Source organism: Camellia sinensis, unplaced genomic scaffold (genome assembly GCF_055761805.1).
Source record: "Camellia sinensis isolate YWXY unplaced genomic scaffold, ASM5576180v1 Unanchor14, whole genome shotgun sequence".
NCBI classification, from domain to species: Eukaryota; Viridiplantae; Streptophyta; class Magnoliopsida; order Ericales; family Theaceae; genus Camellia; species Camellia sinensis.
Genome location: NW_028129020.1, coordinates 3,378,046 through 3,390,692, shown reverse-complemented (window position 1 = coordinate 3,390,692; position 12,647 = coordinate 3,378,046).

Genomic DNA, 12,647 nt, shown 5'->3' with positions numbered 1-12,647 from the left:
CAGTGGCAGATATGTAAATACGGGGTTGACTTACCATTTCTTGCGCATTACGGTTCGAACACTCGAACACCTATACGGATTCTCCTGCACAGTGGCAGATATGTAAATACGGGGTTGACTTACCATTTCTTGCGCATTACGGTTCGAACAATCGAACAGCTATACGGATTCTCCTGCACAGTGGCAGATATGTAAATACGGGGTTGACATACCATTTCTTGCGCATTACGGTTCGAACACTCGAACACCTATACGGATTCTCCTGCACAGTGGCAGATATGTAAATACGGGGTTTGCATACCATTTCTTGCGCATTACGTTTCGAACACTCGAACACCTATACGGATTCTCCTGCACAGTGGCAGATATGTAAATACGGGGTTGACATACCATTTCTTGCGCATTACGGTTCGAACACCCGAACACCTATAAGGATTCTCCTGCACAGTGGCAGATATGTAAATACGGGGTTTCCATACCATTTCTTGCGCATTACAGTTCGAACACTCGAACACCTATACGGATTCTCCTGCACAGTGGCAGATATGTAAATACGTGGTTTACATACCATTTCTTGCGCATTACGGTTCGAACAAACGAACACCTATACGGATTCTCCTATACAGTGGCAGATATGTAAATACGGGGTTTGCATACCATTTCTTGCGCATTACGCTTCGAACACTCGAACACCTATACGGATTCTCCTGCACAGTGGCAGATATGTAAATACGGGGTTTCCATACCATTTCTTGCGCATTACGGTTCGAACACCCGAACACCTATACGGATTCTCTTGCACAGTGGCAGATATGTAAATACGGGGTTTCCATACCATTTCTTGCGCATTACGGTTCGAACACTCGAACACCTATACGGATTCTCCTGCACAGTGGCAGATATGTAAATACGGGGTTGACATACCATTTCTTGCGCATTACGGTTCGAACACCCGAACACCTATAAGGATTCTCCTGCACAGTGGCAGATATGTAAATACGGGGTTTCCATACCATTTCTTGCGCATTACGGTTCGAACACTCGAACACCTATACGGATTCTCCTGCACAGTGGCAGATATGTAAATACGTGGTTTACATACCATTTCTTGCGCATTACGGTTCGAACACCCGAACACCTATACGGATTCTCCTGCACAGTGGCAGATATATTTAAATACGGGGTTTGCATACCATTTCTTACGTATTACGCTTCGAACACTTGAACACCTATACGGATTCTCCTGCACAGTGGCAGATATGTAAATACGGGGTTGACATACCATTTCTTGCGCATTACGGTTCGAACACCCGAACACCTATAAGGATTCTCCTGCACAGTGGCAGATATGTAAATACGGGGTTTCCATACCATTTCTTGCGCATTACGGTTCGAACACTCGAACACCTATACGGATTCTCCTGCACAGTGGCAGATATGTAAATACGTGGTTTACATACCATTTCTTGCGCATTACGGTTCGAACACCCGAACACCTATACGGATTCTCCTGCACAGTGGCAGATATATTTAAATACGGGGTTTGCATACCATTTCTTGCGTATTACGCTTCGAACACTTGAACACCTATACGGATTCTCCTGCACAGTGGCAGATATGTAAATACGGGGTTTCCATACCATTTCTTGCGCATTACGGTTCGAACACCTGAACACCTATACGGATTCTCCTGCACAGTGGGAGATATGTAAATACGGGGTTTCCATACCATTTCTTGCGCATTACGGTTCGAACACTCGAACACCTATACGGATTCTCCTGCACAGTGGCAGATATGTAAATACGGGGTTTCCGTACCATTTCTTGCGCATTACGGTTCGAACAATCGAACACCTATACGGATTCTCCTGCACAGTGGCAGATATGTAAATACGGGGTTGACATACCATTTCTTGCGCATTACGGTTCGAACACCCGAACACCTATAAGGATTCTCCTGCACAGTGGCAGATATGTAAATACGGGGTTTCCATACCATTTCTTGCGCATTACAGTTCGAACACTCGAACACCTATACGGATTCTCCTGCACAGTGGCAGATATGTAAATACGTGGTTTACATACCATTTCTTGCGCATTACGGTTCGAACAAACGAACACCTATACGGATTCTCCTGCACAGTGGCAGATATGTAAATACGGGGTTTGCATACCATTTCTTGCGCATTACGCTTCGAACACTCGAACACCTATACGGATTCTCCTGCACAGTGGCAGATATGTAAATACGGGGTTTCCATACCATTTCTTGCGCATTACGGTTCGAACACCCGAACACCTATACGGATTCTCCTGCACAGTGGCAGATATGTAAATACGGGGTTTCCATACCATTTCTTGCGCATTACGGTTCGAACACTCGAACACCTATACGGATTCTCCTGCACAGTGGCAGATATGTAAATACGGGGTTTCCGTACCATTTCTTGCGCATTACGGTTCGAACAATTGAACACCTATACGGATTCTCCTGCACAGTGGCAGATATGTAAATACGGGGTTGACATACCATTTCTTGCGCATTACGGTTCGAACACTCGAACACCTATACGGATTCTCCTGCACAGTGGCAGATATGTAAAAACGGGGTTTGCATACCATTTCTTGCGCATTACGCTTCGAACACTCGAACACCTATACCGATTCTCCTGCACAATGGCAGATATGTAAATACGGGGTTTACATACCATTTCTTGCGCATTACGGTTCGAACACTCGAACACCTATACGGATTCTCCTGCACAGTGGCAGATATGTAAATACGGGGTTGACATACCATTTCTTGCGCATTACGGTTCGAACACCCGAACACCTATAAGGATTCTCCTGCAGAGTGGCAGATATGTAAATACGGGGTTTCCATACCATTTCTTGCGCATTACGGTTCGAACACTCGAACACCTATACGGATTATCCTGCTCAGTGGCAGATATGTAAATACGTGGTTTACATACCATTTCTTGCGCATTACGGTTCGAACACCCGAACACCTATACGGATTCTCCTGCACAGTGGCAGATATATTTAAATACGGGGTTTGCATACCATTTCTTGCGCATTACGCTTCGAACACTTGAACACTTATACGGATTCTCCTGCACAGTGGCAGATATGTAAATACGGGGTTTCCAAACCATTTCTTGCGCATTACGGTTCGAACACCCGAACACCTATACGGATTCTCCTGCACAGTGGCAGATATGTAAATACGGGGTTTCCATACCATTTCTTGCGCATTACGGTTCGCACACTCGAACACCTATACGGATTCTCCTGCACAGTGGCAGATATGTAAATACGGGGTTTCCGTACCATTTCTTGCGCATTACGGTTCGAACAATCGAACACCTATACGGATTCTCCTGCACAGTGGCAGATATGTAAATACGGGGTTGACATACCATTTCTTGCGCATTACCGTTCGAACACTCGAACACCTATACGGATTCTCCTGCACAGTGGCAGATATGTAAATACGGGGTTTGCATACCATTTCTTGCGCATTACACTTCGAACACTCGAACACCAATACGGATTCTCCTGCACAATGGCAGATATGTAAATACGGGGTTTACATACCATTTCTTGCGCATTACGGTTCGAACACCCGAACACCTATACGGATTCTCCTGCACAGTGGCAGATATGTAAATACGGGGTTTGTATACCATTTCTTGCGCATTACGCTTCGAACACTCGAACACCTATACGGATTCTCCTGCACAGTGGCAGATATGTAAATACGGGGTTGACATACCATTTCTTGCGCATTACGGTTCGAACACCCGAACACCTATAAGGATTCTCCTGCACAGTGGCAGATATGTAAATACGGGGTTTCCATACCATTTCTTGCGCATTACAGTTCGAACACTCGAACACCTATACGGATTCTCCTGCACAGTGGCAGATATGTAAATACGTGGTTTACATACCATTTCTTGCGCATTACGGTTCGAACAAACGAACACCTATACGGATTCTCCTGTACAGTGGCAGATATGTAAATACGGGGTTTGCATACCATTTCTTGCGCATTACGCTTCGAACACTCGAACACCTATACGGATTCTCCTGCACAGTGGCAGATATGTAAATACGGGGTTTCCATACCATTTCTTGCGCATTACGGTTCGAACACCCGAACACCTATACGGATTCTCTTGCACAGTGGCAGATATGTAAATACGGGGTTTCCATACCATTTCTTGCGCATTACGGTTCGAACACTCGAACACCTATACGGATTCTCCTGCACAGTGGCAGATATGTAAATACGGGGTTGACATACCATTTCTTGCGCATTACGGTTCGAACACCCGAACACCTATAAGGATTCTCCTGCACAGTGGCAGATATGTAAATACGGGGTTTCCATACCATTTCTTGCGCATTACGGTTCGAACACTCGAACACCTATACGGATTCTCCTGCACAGTGGCAGATATGTAAATACGTGGTTTACATACCATTTCTTGCGCATTACGGTTCGAACACCCGAACACCTATACGGATTCTCCTGCACAGTGGCAGATATATTTAAATACGGGGTTTGCATACCATTTCTTACGTATTACGCTTCGAACACTTGAACACCTATACGGATTCTCCTGCACAGTGGCAGATATGTAAATACGGGGTTGACATACCATTTCTTGCGCATTACGGTTCGAACACCCGAACACCTATAAGGATTCTCCTGCACAGTGGCAGATATGTAAATACGGGGTTTCCATACCATTTCTTGCGCATTACGGTTCGAACACTCGAACACCTATACGGATTCTCCTGCACAGTGGCAGATATGTAAATACGTGGTTTACATACCATTTCTTGCGCATTACGGTTCGAACACCCGAACACCTATACGGATTCTCCTGCACAGTGGCAGATATATTTAAATACGGGGTTTGCATACCATTTCTTGCGTATTACGCTTCGAACACTTGAACACCTATACGGATTCTCCTGCACAGTGGCAGATATGTAAATACGGGGTTTCCATACCATTTCTTGCGCATTACGGTTCGAACACCTGAACACCTATACGGATTCTCCTGCACAGTGGGAGATATGTAAATACGGGGTTTCCATACCATTTCTTGCGCATTACGGTTCGAACACTCGAACACCTATACGGATTCTCCTGCACAGTGGCAGATATGTAAATACGGGGTTTCCGTACCATTTCTTGCGCATTACGGTTCGAACAATCGAACACCTATACGGATTCTCCTGCACAGTGGCAGATATGTAAATACGGGGTTGACATACCATTTCTTGCGCATTACGGTTCGAACACCCGAACACCTATAAGGATTCTCCTGCACAGTGGCAGATATGTAAATACGGGGTTTCCATACCATTTCTTGCGCATTACAGTTCGAACACTCGAACACCTATACGGATTCTCCTGCACAGTGGCAGATATGTAAATACGTGGTTTACATACCATTTCTTGCGCATTACGGTTCGAACAAACGAACACCTATACGGATTCTCCTGCACAGTGGCAGATATGTAAATACGGGGTTTGCATACCATTTCTTGCGCATTACGCTTCGAACACTCGAACACCTATACGGATTCTCCTGCACAGTGGCAGATATGTAAATACGGGGTTTCCATACCATTTCTTGCGCATTACGGTTCGAACACCCGAACACCTATACGGATTCTCCTGCACAGTGGCAGATATGTAAATACGGGGTTTCCATACCATTTCTTGCGCATTACGGTTCGAACACTCGAACACCTATACGGATTCTCCTGCACAGTGGCAGATATGTAAATACGGGGTTTCCGTACCATTTCTTGCGCATTACGGTTCGAACAATTGAACACCTATACGGATTCTCCTGCACAGTGGCAGATATGTAAATACGGGGTTGACATACCATTTCTTGCGCATTACGGTTCGAACACTCGAACACCTATACGGATTCTCCTGCACAGTGGCAGATATGTAAAAACGGGGTTTGCATACCATTTCTTGCGCATTACGCTTCGAACACTCGAACACCTATACCGATTCTCCTGCACAATGGCAGATATGTAAATACGGGGTTTACATACCATTTCTTGCGCATTACGGTTCGAACACCCGAACACCTATACGGATTCTCCTGCACAGTGGCAGATATGTAAATACGGGGTTTGTATACCATTTCTTGCGCATTACGCTTCGAACACTCGAACACCTATACGGATTCTCCTACACAGTGGCAGATATGTAAATACGGGGTTGACATACCATTTCTTGCGGATTACGGTTCGAACACCCGAACACCTATAAGGATTCTCCTGCACAGTGGCAGATATGTAAATACGGGGTTTCCATACCATTTCTTGCGCATTACAGTTCGAACACTCGAACACCTATACGGATTCTCCTGCACAGTGGCAGATATGTAAATACGTGGTTTACATACCATTTCTTGCGCATTACGGTTCGAACAAACGAACACCTATACGGATTCTCCTGCACAGTGGCAGATATGTAAATACGGGGTTTGCATACCATTTCTTGCGCATTACGCTTCGAACACTCGAACACCTATACGGATTCTCCTGCACAGTGGCAGATATGTAAATACGGGGTTTCCATACCATTTCTTGCGCATTACGGTTCGAACACCCGACCACCTATACGGATTCTCTTGCACAGTGGCAGATATGTAAATACGGGGTTTCCATACCATTTCTTGCGCATTACGGTTCGAACACTCGAACACCTATACGGATTCTCCTGCACAGTGGCAGATATGTAAATACGGGGTTGACATACCATTTCTTGCGCATTACGGTTCGAACACCCGAACACCTATAAGGATTCTCCTGCACAGTGGCAGATATGTAAATACGGGGTTTCCATACCATTTCTTGCGCATTACGGTTCGAACACTCGAACACCTATACGGATTCTCCTGCACAGTGGCAGATATGTAAATACGTGGTTTACATACCATTTCTTGCGCATTACGGTTCGAACACCCGAACACCTATACGGATTCTCCTGCACAGTGGCAGATATATTTAAATACGGGGTTTGCATACCATTTCTTGCGTATTACGCTTCGAACACTTGAACACCTATACGGATTCTCCTGCACAGTGGCAGATATGTAAATACGGGGTTTCCATACCATTTCTTGCGCATTACGGTTCGAACACCTGAACACCTATACGGATTCTCCTGCACAGTGGGAGATATGTAAATACGGGGTTTCCATACCATTTCTTGCGCATTACGGTTCGAACACTCGAACACCTATACGGATTCTCCTGCACAGTGGCAGATATGTAAATACGGGGTTTCCGTACCATTTCTTGCGCATTACGGTTCGAACAATCGAACACCTATACGGATTCTCCTGCACAGTGGCAGATATGTAAATACGGGGTTGACATACCATTTCTTGCGCATTACGGTTCGAACACTCGAACACCTATACGGATTCTCCTGCACAGTGGCAGATATGTAAATACGGGGTTTGCATACCATTTCTTGCGCATTACGCTTCGAACACTCGAACACCTATACCGATTCCCCTGCACAATGGCAGATATGTAAATACGGGGTTTACATACCATTTCTTGCGCATTACGGTTCGAACACCCGAACACCTATACGGATTCTCCTGCACAGTGGCAGATATGTAAATACGGGGTTTGTATACCATTTCTTGCGCATTACGCTTCGAACACTCGAACACCTATACGGATTCTCCTGCACAGTGGCAGATATGTAAATACGGGGTTGACATACCATTTCTTGCGCATTACGGTTCGATCACCCGAACACCTATAAGGATTCTCCTGCACAGTGGCAGATATGTAAATACGGGGTTTCCATACCATTTCTTGCGCATTACAGTTCGAACACTCGAACACCTATACGGATTCTCCTGCACAGTGGCAGATATGTAAATACGTGGTTTACATACCATTTCTTGCGCATTACGGTTCGAACAAACGAACACCTATACGGATTCTCCTGCACAGTGGCAGATATGTAAATACGGGGTTTGCATACCATTTCTTGCGCATTACGCTTCGAACACTCGAACACCTATACGGATTCTCCTGCACAGTGGCAGATATGTAAATACGGGGTTTCCATACCATTTCTTGCGCATTACGGTTCGAACACCCGAACACCTATACGGATTCTCCTGCACAGTGGCAGATATGTAAATACGGGATTTCCATACCATTTCTTGCGCATTACGGTTCGAACACTCGAACACCTATACGGATTCTCCTGCACAGTGGCAGATATGTAAATACGGGGTTTCCGTACCATTTCTTGCGCATTACGGTTCGAACAATTGAACACCTATACGTATTCTCCTGCACAGTGGCAGATATGTAAATACGGGGTTGACATACCATTTCTTGTGCATTACGGTTCGAACACTCGAACACCTATACGGATTCTCCTGCACAGTGGCAGATATGTAAAAACGGGGTTTGCATACCATTTCTTGCGCATTACGCTTCGAACACTCGAACACCTATACCGATTCTCCTGCACAATGGCAGATATGTAAATACGGGGTTTACATACCATTTCTTGCGCATTACGGTTCGAACACCCGAACACCTATACGGATTCTCCTGCACAGTGGCAGATATGTAAATACGGGGTTTGTATACCATTTCTTGCGCATTACGCTTCGAACACTCGAACACCTATACGGATTCTCCTACACAGTGGCAGATATGTAAATACGGGGTTGACATACCATTTCTTGCGGATTACGGTTCGAACACCCGAACACCTATAAGGATTCTCCTGCACAGTGGCAGATATGTAAATACGGGGTTTCCATACCATTTCTTGCGCATTACAGTTCGAACACTCGAACACCTATACGGATTCTCCTGCACAGTGGCAGATATGTAAATACGTGGTTTACATACCATTTCTTGCGCATTACGGTTCGAATAAACGAACACCTATACGGATTCTCCTGCACAGTGGCAGATATGTAAATACGGGGTTTGCATACCATTTCTTGCGCATTACGCTTCGAACACTCGAACACCTATACGGATTCTCCTGCACAGTGGCAGATATGTAAATACGGGGTTTCCGTACCATTTCTTGCGCATTACGGTTCGAACATTCGAACACCTGTACGGATTCTCCTGCACAGTGGCAGATATGTAAATACGGGGTTGACATACCATTTCTCGCGCATTACGGTTCGAACACTCGAACACCTATACGGATTCTCCTGCACAGTGGCAGATATGTAAATACGGGGTTTGCATACCATTTCTTGCGCATTACGCTTCGAACACTCGAACACCTATACGGATTCTCCTGCACAGTGGCAGATATGTAAATACGGGATTTCCATACCATTTCTTGGGCATTACGGTTCGAACACCCGAACACCTATACGGATTCTCCTGCACAGTGGCAGATATGTAAATACGGGGTTTCCATACCATTTCTTGCGCATTACGGTTCGAACACTCGAACACCTATACGGATTCTCCTGCACAGTGGCAGATATGTAAATACGTGGTTTACATACCATTTCTTGCGCATTACGGTTCGAACACTCGAACACCTATACGGATTCTCCTGCACAGTGGCAGATATGTAAAAACGGGGTTTGCATACCATTTCTTGCGCATTACGCTTCGAACACTCGAACACCTATACCGATTCTCCTGCACAATGGCAGATATGTAAATACGGGGTTTACATACCATTTCTTGCGCATTACGGTTCGAACACCCGAACACCTATATGGATTCTCCTGCACAGTGGCAGATATGTAAATACGGGGTTTGTATACCATTTCTTGCGCATTACGCTTCGAACACTCGAACACCTATACGGATTCTCCTACACAGTGGCAGATATGTAAATACGGGGTTGACATACCATTTCTTGCGCATTACGGTTCGAACACCCGAACACCTATAAGGATTCTCCTGCACAGTGGCAGATATGTAAATACGGGGTTTCCATACCATTTCTTGCGCATTACAGTTCGAACACTCGAACACCTATACGGATTCTCCTGCACAGTGGCAGATATGTAAATACGTGGTTTACATACCATTTCTTGCGCATTACGGTTCGAACAAACGAACACCTATACGGATTCTCCTGCACAGTGGCAGATATGTAAATACGGGGTTTGCATACCATTTCTTGCGCATTACGCTTCGAACACTCGAACACCTATACGGATTCTCCTGCACAGTGGCAGATTTGTAAATACGGGGTTTCCGTACCATTTCTTGCGCATTACGGTTCGAACATTCGAACACCTGTACGGATTCTCCTGCACAGTGGCAGATATGTAAATACGGGGTTGACATACCATTTCTTGCGCATTACGGTTCGAACACTCGAACACCTATACGGATTCTCCTGCACAGTGGCAGATATGTAAATACGGGGTTTGCATACCATTTCTTGCGCATTACGCTTCGAACACTCGAACACCTATACGGATTCTCCTGCACAGTGGCAGATATGTAAATACGGGATTTCCATACCATTTCTTGGGCATTACGGTTCGAACACCCGAACACCTATACGGATTCTCCTGCACAGTGGCAGATATGTAAATACGGGGTTTCCATACCATTTCTTGCGCATTACGGTTCGAACACTCGAACACCTATACGGATTCTCCTGCACAGTGGCAGATATGTAAATACGTGGTTTACATACCATTTCTTGCGCATTACGGTTCGAACACCCGAACACCTATACGGATTCTCCTGCACAGTGGCAGATATGTAAATACGGGGTTTGCATACCATTTCTTGCGCATTACGTTTCGAACACTCGAACACCTATACGGATTCTCCTGCACAGTGGCAGATATGTAAATACGGGGTTTCCATACCATTTCCTGCGCATTACGGTTCGAACAGCCGAACACCTGTACGGATTCTCCTGCACATTGGCAGATATGTAAATACGGGGTTTCCATACCATTTCTTGCGCATTACGGTTCGAACACTCGAACACCTATACGGATTCTCCTGCACAGTGGCAGATATGTAAATACGGGGTTTCCGTACCATTTCTTGCGCATTACGGTTCGAACAATCGAACACCTATACGGATTCTCCTGCACAGTGGCAGATATGTAAATACGGGGTTGACATACCATTTCTTGCGCATTACGGTTCGAACACTCGAACACCTATACGGATTCTCCTGCACAGTGGCAGATATGTAAATACGGAGTTTGCATACCATTTCTTGCGCATTACGCTTCGAACACTCGAACACCTGTACCGATTCTCCTGCACAGTGGCAGATATGTAAATACGGGGTTTACATACCATTTCTTGCGCATTACGGTTCGAACACCCGAACACCTATACGGATTCTCCTGCACAGTGGCAGATATGTAAATACGGGGTTTGTATACCATTTCTTGCGCATTACGCTTCGAACACTCGAACACCTATACGGATTCTCCTGCACAGTGGCAGATATGTAAATACGGGGTTGACATACCATTTCTTGCGCATTACGGTTCGAACACCCGAACACCTATAAGGATTCTCCTGCACAGTGGCAGATATGTAAATACGGGGTTTCCATACCATTTCTTGCGCATTACGGTTCGAACACTAGAACACCTATACGGATTCTCCAGCACAGTGGCAGATATGTAAATACGTGGTTTACATACCATTTCTTGCGCATTACGGTTCGAACAAACGAACACCTATACGGATTCTCCTGTACAGTGGCAGATATGTAAATACGGGGTTTGCATACCATTTCTTGCGCATTACGCTTCGAACACTCGAACACCTATACGGATTCTCCTGCACAGTGGTAGATATGTAAATACAGGCTTTCCGTACCATTTCTTGCGCATTACGGTTCGAACATTCGAACACCTGTACGGATTCTCCTGCACAGTGGCAGATATGTAAATACGGGGTTGACATACCATTTCTTGCGCATTACGGTTCGAACACTCGAACACCTATACGGATTCTGCTGCACAGTGGCAGATATGTAAATACGGGGTTTGCATACCATTTCTTGCGCATTACGCTTCGAACACTCGAACACCTATACGGATTCTTCTGCACAGTGGCAGATATGTAAATACGGGGTTTCCATACCATTTCTTGCGCATTACGGTTCGAACACCCGAACACCTATACGGATTCTCCTGCACAGTGGCAGATATGTAAATACGGCGTTTCCATACCATTTCTTGCGCATTACAGTTCGAACACTCGAACACCTATACGGATTCTCCTGCACAGTGGCAGATATGTAAATACGTGGTTTACATACCATTTCTTGCGCATTACGGTTCGAACAAACGAACACCTATACGGATTCTCCTGCACAGTGGCAGATATGTAAATACGGGGTTTGCATACCATTTCTTGCGCATTACGCTTCGAACACTCGAACACCTATACGGATTCTCCTGCACAGTGGCAGATATGTAAATACGGGGTTTCCGTACCATTTCTTGCGCATTACGGTTCGAACATTCGAACACCTGTACAGATTCTCCTGCACAGTGGCAGATATGTAAATACGGGGTTGACATACCATTTCTTGCGCATTACGGTTCGAACACTCGAACACCTATACGGATTCTCCT